Source organism: Tympanuchus pallidicinctus, unplaced genomic scaffold (genome assembly GCF_026119805.1).
Source record: "Tympanuchus pallidicinctus isolate F22 unplaced genomic scaffold, pur_lepc_1.0 scaffold51, whole genome shotgun sequence".
Taxonomy (NCBI): Eukaryota; Metazoa; Chordata; class Aves; order Galliformes; family Phasianidae; genus Tympanuchus; species Tympanuchus pallidicinctus.
This window is the reverse complement of record NW_026294771.1, coordinates 347,695-356,766: the sequence shown is the minus strand read 5'-3', so window position 1 is coordinate 356,766 and position 9,072 is coordinate 347,695.

The following is a 9,072-nucleotide window of genomic DNA, read 5'->3' as shown; positions in this document are numbered from 1 at the left end:
ATTTCAACATATGGCTGTGCTCTGAACAGGATGGGATTTTCCACTGTTAGATTTGTTTGCTTTATGATCTTCAAATTTCCCATCCAGCGGGCAGTGACAGAACTGGCAGAGGCCTTATGTCTCTGCATGGTTGTCTTCTCCCTTCCCTACCTCTATAACACAAAAATAACCTTTCCAGCTTTCTTGACTGCTGTCAAATCTGTAGGTGCAGAAACACATTTGGAACCCAGCATAAGCAGACCTGCAGTTTAATAAAAATAAACAGCTGGGTGAAGAGCTCAGGTTTCCTACCATCAGGATGGAGTTCAGCCATTCTCCAGTGCCACGTTGTTCCCTGGGTGGGGAGGTTGTGAGGAAGGTGCTGAGTCCACTCTTTAGCTGTTGATTTTAGCCTTTAAGTTGATGCAGTATCTGAGAGAACGCAGATCCTGACCCAGGAAACACTTTTGAGTGTTTTTGTGTCATTCTAAATCAGCTTCATGAACCTCCCAGCTCTGGATTGCTGCTGTTCCTGCAGCCTTTTGCTTTTGCTCTTCTGGTCATGGAAGTCTGAGTCCTTTTGTTTTGCAAACTGGACCATAACAATGAGCTAGAAGGAATCCAAGGAATAATGTCACCTGATTTCCAAGAGGGATGCTTGGCAGCGTCCCCATCATAACTCAGTCTGAGACAGAACATGAAATAAAGGCTGTGCTGAAGGAAGTCCAAAAGCAAAGCTGGCATAACGGATCTGCATTCCTAGAAAAAGAGTGGAGGTGATTGGCAGACACAGTGACTGACCAAGGTTCGAAGTGCACAGCGTGCTTCCTTGCTGGGAAGTTTTCTTTCTCTTGTTTCAACGTTTCAGTTGCAAGGATGACCTTGTTTGGCTTTCCTGCAACCTGCAGGAAGGGTGCATGAGTTATTTGCTCATCTGAACGTCTGGTCTCAATTTCATGGTGTTATATGGGAGCACTTCAGCAGGAGGATTCCACTGGTCGTAGAGCTTTGCTTAGGAGCATCGCTATGCCTCACTTATTTAGGTGGCTTCTAAAGTGCTTGCAGTCTCAATGCACATGGAAGCATCTGGGCAGGTTTCTTCCAGTCTTGGGGTGGTTTTACACACAGCTCAGAAGCTGGAGACAGCACTTTCCTATCAGGTCTTCTGAACAAAATGTCCCTGTTAAGTATTCATGCCAGCTACTTTTTATAATGTTCAGAGTGAGAGAAGACAGCTCAGGCACTTTGTCTGCAGGAAGGAAGCAATTAAATTATTAGCACTTTGAGAAATTAAATGATATAACTTATGGCAGAATAAGTTTAGCAAAATGTTATAATGTAAGAAAACAATTAAAAAGAGTTATATAAGGTTGGGTGGCTTCTTTATTGTGATAGAGTGGGCAGCTAATTGATTGTCATCTCCCTATAATGTACCAGAGCAGTTGTGACAGCAAATAGAGAAACTTGTGCTCAGGATCTATGGAGGAGGACTGTAGAGAAAGGGGAAAGTGAGCAGCAAGCAGCCTGTGTCCCTCCATTCCTTCTCCTCGTATCCTGTGGGAAATGAAATAGAGGATTTCCTTGTCCTCTTTTCCAGCTCCCAAGGCCAGGTGCTGCAAACCAGCCCCTCCTCTTACAGCAATGCAGGAAGCAGAAATGCTTCAGAATTGAATCCCCCACAGAAGCACAAAGCACAGAAGGTGCTTTAGCAGCTCTGGTGGTGATGCTGGTTTCGTTTGCTGGGGGATGACTGGAGCTGCTGGAGCACAGAGCCATGTGTGGCAAGTGGGAGACTGTCAGCAGCTGAAATGGGTAAGGACAAAAGCAACGGAGCTAGTAAGGAGGTAAAGGAGGTGCTGGTCATTAGCAAGCACTCAATTAAGGCAGGAGAGGAGCACAGACTTCACTGGTGGCTGCACAGAGCTGGGGTAGCACGGCAGACACACAGCTGTTAGCAGGTACCAGCAACTCGCCCCATTACAGCTGAAGTAACCACCAATAAAACCTAATCAATGAAATCCCTTTTAAGCTGGTTGGATCAGTGACCCAGAAAATAGCTCCCCTGCAGAAAAGGAAATGATAGTCTATAAAGTGAGAAGTCAATGGGAAAAATCTATTAAAGCGACTGAGCTATCAGGAGACCTTTGGTGTTAACTGAAACCTTTTGGAAAGAAGCCACAAAACTTGCAGCAGACTTTTAACCCTCCAGATCCTGCGGTGGCAGAGGAGCCATCCGTCCTGCTGCAGCCCAGTAGAGGGCAACACAGACAGCTCGGCTCCCAGATGCTCTCACGTTGGTGGGGCAGTGCCTGTAGAATGATGGAAGGGATGCAGAGGAAGCACCGGGCGGTGGGGTCAGCCATTCGGATTGCAGTGAGATGCCGCAGAGTGGCCACCGGTGTGGGCAGTGATGCTGGTGAGCACCGACCCAGCGCTTGGTTCTCCTTGCAGGGCTCTGAGCTCGTTTTCCCCAGTGATCTGCAGCTCACCTGGAACTCTCAGCCAGTTTCTGTGTGCTGAGGTTGGTTGGCAGCCCAGCAATCAGCACAGCATCCTCAGCCCGGGGTGGTAAGGAAGATGAATGTGGTGGAGCTATAAGAGTATAACAAAGTAGAGGGTCCCTTGGCACCTAAATTTAACATGACCCACGAAAAAAAGATGTGTATATGTTTGATTTCCCATTGAAGTCGTCTTCTGATCCCAAAATCTTCTCTCCTTTGTCTGGCTGTGGACAGCAGTGATTGTTTGTCAAGGCTGGAAGACAGAAAGCAAAATCTCTACCTTGCTACTGCCCCTTTTCATGGAACTGCACTGTTCTGTCAGAAAGTAACCAGGGATCCAACAGATGTGAGGGTATGGTTAAATCACAACAAAAAAGGGAAACGCATCTTGAAAGACACAGACCTCCTGAAAATCTGATGATTCAGATTATGGCATGCACTGAGTTCCAGCTCAGCTTAATTTGGCTCAGTGAACCTGCAAAGTACTTTGCAGGAAGGTTTAGATCATCCACCACCCCCATTTGCTATGTACAAATGAGGAGAAATTCAGTGATGCAAAGTTGGGGAAATGCATTATCCAGGGCTGTGATCAGTTCTCAGACTTGATTCTTGCACATGATAAGCAGTAAGGAAGCCAGCACATCCAGGTGGAAGCAGAAGTATCAGATCTGCTTCCATGTATTCATTTAAAACCTATTGGAAGTGCTATAGCAAATCTACCAACCTCCTCCCCCCCAGACACTCAGCCCTTTTGTTGCCTCTTTAGTTGGTACCTCTGACTTTCCTTCCTTTCTGCTTGGGTTTAATACAAAATAAAGGCCTTTACACACCAGGAGACGGTGGAAAACCTTTTCCAAAGCGGTACGAAAATCCATGGAATTACAATGTGAGAAAACATTTTCTAAAGCAGCTTCATTGGGTCTGGGATGTCGTAGAGCTGCAGGAGCTGAGGTTCCTGTCTGCCTGCAGTAAGAGCGATATTAAAGCTTCACTTTCTGAAAGAGGCTCCCACTTTATCAGATTTTACCTTGTTTTCTTTATAAACTGTTTAGTCCTGGTGCTTGGCCAAGCTTCCTACTTGCCAGCAAGACTCCAGTGCTCAGAGAGGGGAAGAAGTGAGTCATCCCCTTACAGCACTCCATGTTTTCTGAATGGAGCCCTGTGGGACTTGCGTTGTTCTTTGCCAGCCAAACTGGCATGTGGTGCACTGCAAGTCTAAAAATACACAAATACAACGTGCTTTATATGAAATTCGTTTTAAATTTGCCTTTCCAAAGCTGTTTTGATTCAGTAAGTGGTGTTAAATTCTTCTTGAAGGCTCAGACGAAAAGGAGGGGGGGAACAATTTTTTTGGCTTTAGGAGGATTTCACTTAAGATGGGTGTGGGTTTGATGGTGTCTGAGAAATGCTGCCACCTCTCATGGAGCAGCAGTGGCCTTGAGCATGCCAGCATGGGCACATCTCAGATGTTCAGCCCAGCAGAGCCAGGACTCAGAGCTGTTCTGGCTCTCTCCTGCCTTACAGTACCTGTGATGGTCTGAAAAGCAGTGTTTAAGCACGAGTGGGCTGTGAAACCAGAGTGTCTGTGATGTCCTCATCTCAGAGTCAGTCTTCGTGTCTTGTAGATGAAGGTGTAAGTTTTAGAGCAGGGAATTCCAAAATCCATGCATGATTCCCTGGATCCCAGGAGTGCCAGCAGCCCACGCGTGCCCTCTCTCCCCAGAGAGGAGCAGAGGGAGCTGAACTGTGCTCTTTCCAATGCATGTGTGCTAAGAAACATTTCCAGTCCTTCCCCCTGGGCACAACATGTGGTGTATAAGGAAAGATGTGCTGGGAGGGACAGAAAGGCACTGCTTGGGCTGCTGCTCGTTCCTGTTCTGTGCTCCATTTCCCATCTCTAAGATGGTAAGGCACGAGTCACCCCAACTCATTTCCCCCTCATTACAGAGAGGGACTTTCATGCTCTTCTGTGGAGGTGCAGCAAACCCCATGCGCTGCAGATCCCCTACATAAAGACAACCCCCCGTGGCTTCTCCTGTTTACTCCAGCAAAGAATGAAGTGATTAATGGGATCAGAACATCTCTTTCCTCCCCAGGATCCACAGAGAGGCACAGCTGAATAAATACCCCATGTTATTGTGGGCTGCTTGGCTGGGGGGTTAAACTACAGGTAGCCAAGAGTGCTGCCAAATGTATTTATTGCCACACTCTGCAACCAGTAACAATCCCACAGATGAGAGAGGGTCAGGAAGGTTTATAGGGATGAAGTGACATTCCCAGCTTCCCTGTGCTGGGGTGCTCTGGGTGAGGGATGGGGGATGGCTGCATGGGATGCCCTGCTGTTCTCCCAGCAAGTGCGATTAGATAAGGTCTAACACCCCCTGTATCTCCCTCAGTGCAGACCCTTACAGTGATTTTTTGCTCTTACACAGAATGTTTTGCACCCCTCTGAAGTGATAATCCATTTTGCCTAAGAAGTTCTGCAGGTTTTGAGTTCATAACCCTATGGGACGGTAAGAAAAAACCCTATTAGGGCAGAGGGAGTTAAGGGTTAATACACTCTGCACTTAGCCAATATCTGAGGACGATTGGGTTCAATCAGATGCTCTTCTGTATCCCCGTGAATACGGTGGTTAAAGGAACACCAGACCTCAGCTCCATATCCCACAAGGTTTTAGGTTTTTCCTAACAGAGCACCACTGCCCCAGATTAATACAAGACTGTCTGTGTGACACCTCTCAGCCAAAAGGAATGAGATGTGTGCTCTGGAAGGAGCAGAAGGGAAGTTTGGTCTCAATCTCTGTTAGTGCTTTTACTGCCCGTGTGTTGTTTCATCTGAATGCCAGCAACAACAACAGAAAGAAAAAAGAAAGGGAGATGAAATAAAGAAGAAGGAAAGCAAAGCAATGAAAAGGGAACAAACCCAAATCTTCAGGGTGTGTGTAGTGATAGTGCTTAGGTCTCAGAGCAGCACACTATCAGGAGACAACGGCTTCCTCTCCGGCAGATTGGTTCTGGAACAGCTGCCCAGAAGGGCTGTGATGCCCCGTCCATCCCTGGAGGTGTTCAAGGCCAGGTTGGATGGGGCCCTGGGCAGCCTGGGCTGGGATGAAATGTGGAGGTTGGTGACCCTGTGTGTGGCAGGAGGTTGGAGATTCATAATCCTTGAGGTCTCTTCCAGCCCTGGCCATTCTGTGACTCTGTGGTTCCCAATGGTTTCATGCTCAATAGAGTGCACAGACCCGCACAATGGATGCATGTAGCTGGCAGTCTTGCACGTAGAATGTCAAATCACTGCCATTGATAGCTGCTGTAATGACAATGCGGTGCATTTGCTGAGATGAGGTGCTTGTAGGGTTGGCTGTGGGGCTCCAGTTCCCAGCTGGGATTTCCAAGCTGGTTGAGATATCTCTTGGTATTGGAGGTCCCCAGTTTGCATTTGTCAGTGGTTGCATTGGGCTCAAATGGCTGCATTGCATGCAATGAAGAATGGGACACAGGGTTAGGAAGGGAAGAATGGAAAAGAGGTGTAACTTGGAAAGGAAACATATGTATGTATATATATATATATATATATAAAGGAAATCAGAATAAAGTGGAATCAATTCATCATCTCGTTATACGTGTTTAACCTCTGAAGGGAGTCTGAGTGCCTTGGGTTTGAAAATAGAGCAGCTTTTCTGTGCTTCTTCTCTCAAGCCCACAGAGAAAACAAGGCTGTAGATTAAGGATGCGGAGCAGAAGCATGGGGAACTCACTGCAGGATCCTAAAGAGAGGGCTGCACTGCACAGCAATCTTGGGATCAAGCTCAAGGTTCCTGAGTGATGGAAAACACATTTGACAGGGCTGCTCTGGGAGCTTGTTGCTAACGGGAGCCAGCTGGGGAGCACAAACAGAGGCACTGCAACCAGCCCAAATCCCACCTTCCTCTGAAACTTCCAAACCTCTTTTTTCCTGTCGGATTCCAGACAGATGAAATTTTCCTGGCGTGGACCCACAGCTGGCAGCATCTCGGAATCGTGATAAGTCAGAACCCGTGGGCTGATTGACAGTCTGGGAAGAGAAGGTGAAGGCTCTGCAGCCCAGATCTGGCCTCATCTGCCCCCGTTCCGCCTCCTCTTTCAGGTCTCTCTGTGCTATTTCTCATTTTCTGGAAATCCCAACTTGAATTTGATTCCGAAGCTCGGTTGATACTGTTGTTTGTATGATAGTGTCAGGAGTGAGCGCATTCCTCAGATCATAAATCATCTCCACCTGACCCCAATTAATTGCAGACCCTGCGTTTCATTGCTCTCAGCTCTTGGTAGTCATAACAAATGAGGTCATTGTGTCAGTGAGACACCACAGCCGACACCACAGGCAAAGTCATGGGGGACCCCGATCCCGTTGTGAGAGGGAACGGGCCATATTCCTCCCATTGCTTCCTAAAGAAGAGCCACAGGCTGACTGGCAACAGACTTAAAATGTATAACACATATCTTTAATAAGGATGGATGAAAAGCATTTCTCCCAGTTTTATTTGTATTTTGGAACAGATTGAATGAGAATCCAAGGCAGCCAGGTGACCCATCTTGCATGGAATGATCCAGTGGCACGTGCCCAAGCAATGGTGCAGCAGGAAATTCCAGAGAATTTTCTTATAACTCGGTGTTTTCATTGTTGTTTTTATCAATGCCATTTATCTTGCTTGTTTATTATTGTCATAAAAGCCCAGTAATGGTACAATGATGGCGAGCAGTCGGAAATTCCATCCCTGCAGAAGGGCAATTGGTTCCCTTCTTGATGGCCCACCAGCAAGAGCAATTGCCTTGAAACCTCAGAAGCCTTCTCCTTAAAAGGCCTGTGTGATAAGAGGAAGAGATGCTCGAAATTGCCATTGGGGACGACCTGCCATTTAGCCCTGTTGTGTACCACTGTCTACTTCTGGACGGTGTAACATCATTTTTTATCTGTGAAAACTCAAAGCGTTCAATGCGATGAGCTCATCCTATTTCTTGGCATCACCTCATCTCGATTCTGGCACAGACAGAATGAAATTTCAGCAGAGAAGACAGTAATCAGAGAGGTCATTTTTCTCCTAAAAATAATGCTAGTCAAGCTAGCCCTAAAAAACTAAAGGAAAGTGAAAATTCCAGCCAAGTTTCACATTTGAAGCTGTGTACAGATTCCAAATGCAACATTATTACCCTTGTGTTTTCCAAATGGTGAGTTATATTCTTCAGATATGTGAAAAGCAGTGAAGGAAGGGTGGCTGTTTTTCTCAATGCCAAGATGCTGATCTCCAAAGGATGAGTTTGTGCCTTACACTCTGTGCCCCATACCTGCAGCTTCATCCTCAGCTTCAGGTGCAATTTTCTGCCCTGCTGCTCTCTCTGCTTGTTGCTTGTGCCGTGGGGAAGCTATCACAAAAATAATTAATAACAGAAAGGAATGGTTGTGTACCATCAGTAGTGAGATGCTGTGGGTTAGGTTGACCTCAAATACAAGCAGAGTTGCTCCTTGTGTTGCCATCACATTAAGAAGGATGCTGCTGTTGATCTACCATGTTGGGTCTCCAGAAGTCCTGGTTCCATTCCCAGTGCTCTTCCAGCATCTCATATTTGGAGGGTGGCACTGCAGACTGCTCTATTCTTGAAGTTATCTATTTAAGTTGGAGCCTTGTTCCAAGCAGACCTGGAGCTCACCCTGGAGGAGGCTCAGGGGAGACCTCATTGCTCTCTATAACTTCCCTCTATAAGGGAGGTTGTAGTGAGCTGGGGGTCGGCCTCTTCTCTCGTGTCATCAGTGATAGGAGCAGAGGGAATGGTTTCAAGCTACAACAGAGGAGATTCAGGCTGGACATGAGGAAGTATTACTGTTCAGAAAGGGTGGTCAGGCACTGGAATGGATGCCCAGGGAGGCGGTGGAGTCACCGACCCTGGGGGTATTCAAGGAAAGGCTGGATGTTGTGTTGAGGGACGTGGTTTAGGAATAATAATAATAATAATTTGGGAATAGGTGAACGGTTGGACTGGATGAGCTTTGAGGTCTTTTCCAACATTGGTGATTCTATGATTCTATGAAGCCTTGTGGTAACACCAAATCCACAACACCAAACACAATGGGTGCCATCAGGACACTTTCTGCTCTTTGTTTCCATGATGGCTGTCTCTGTCTTAATGAACACTCTACTGGGACCAGGCAGCTTTTTCCAACAAACCTTACAGAAGCACAAGAGCAGGAAGATTTTGCTTCTTGCAGTAGAATAACTTTTTCCATGCCTCCTTGTCTAGCCTTGGAACGGTTGGAAATGTCTTCTCAGTGTGTGCATTAAAGACTTCCTGCCTGGAGTGTGCAAAGGACTCTGAGCATTCACAGGATATTAAACAGATTCGTAATGGAACCCAACAGTATAAACATGTCTTCAGTGCAGACAGGAATGCCTCAACCCCTTACGTCGTGTAATGTAAAACATACCCCAGTTGTCTGTCTTCTCTTCTGCAGATAAACAGGGGGAGAGATGTGTTTAAAGTGTTCTCCTGTGAGACAGATAATTTCTCATCTTGCTCTTTCGTTCTCTTCTGAAAACATGTTTCTTAAGGTGAAACTTTA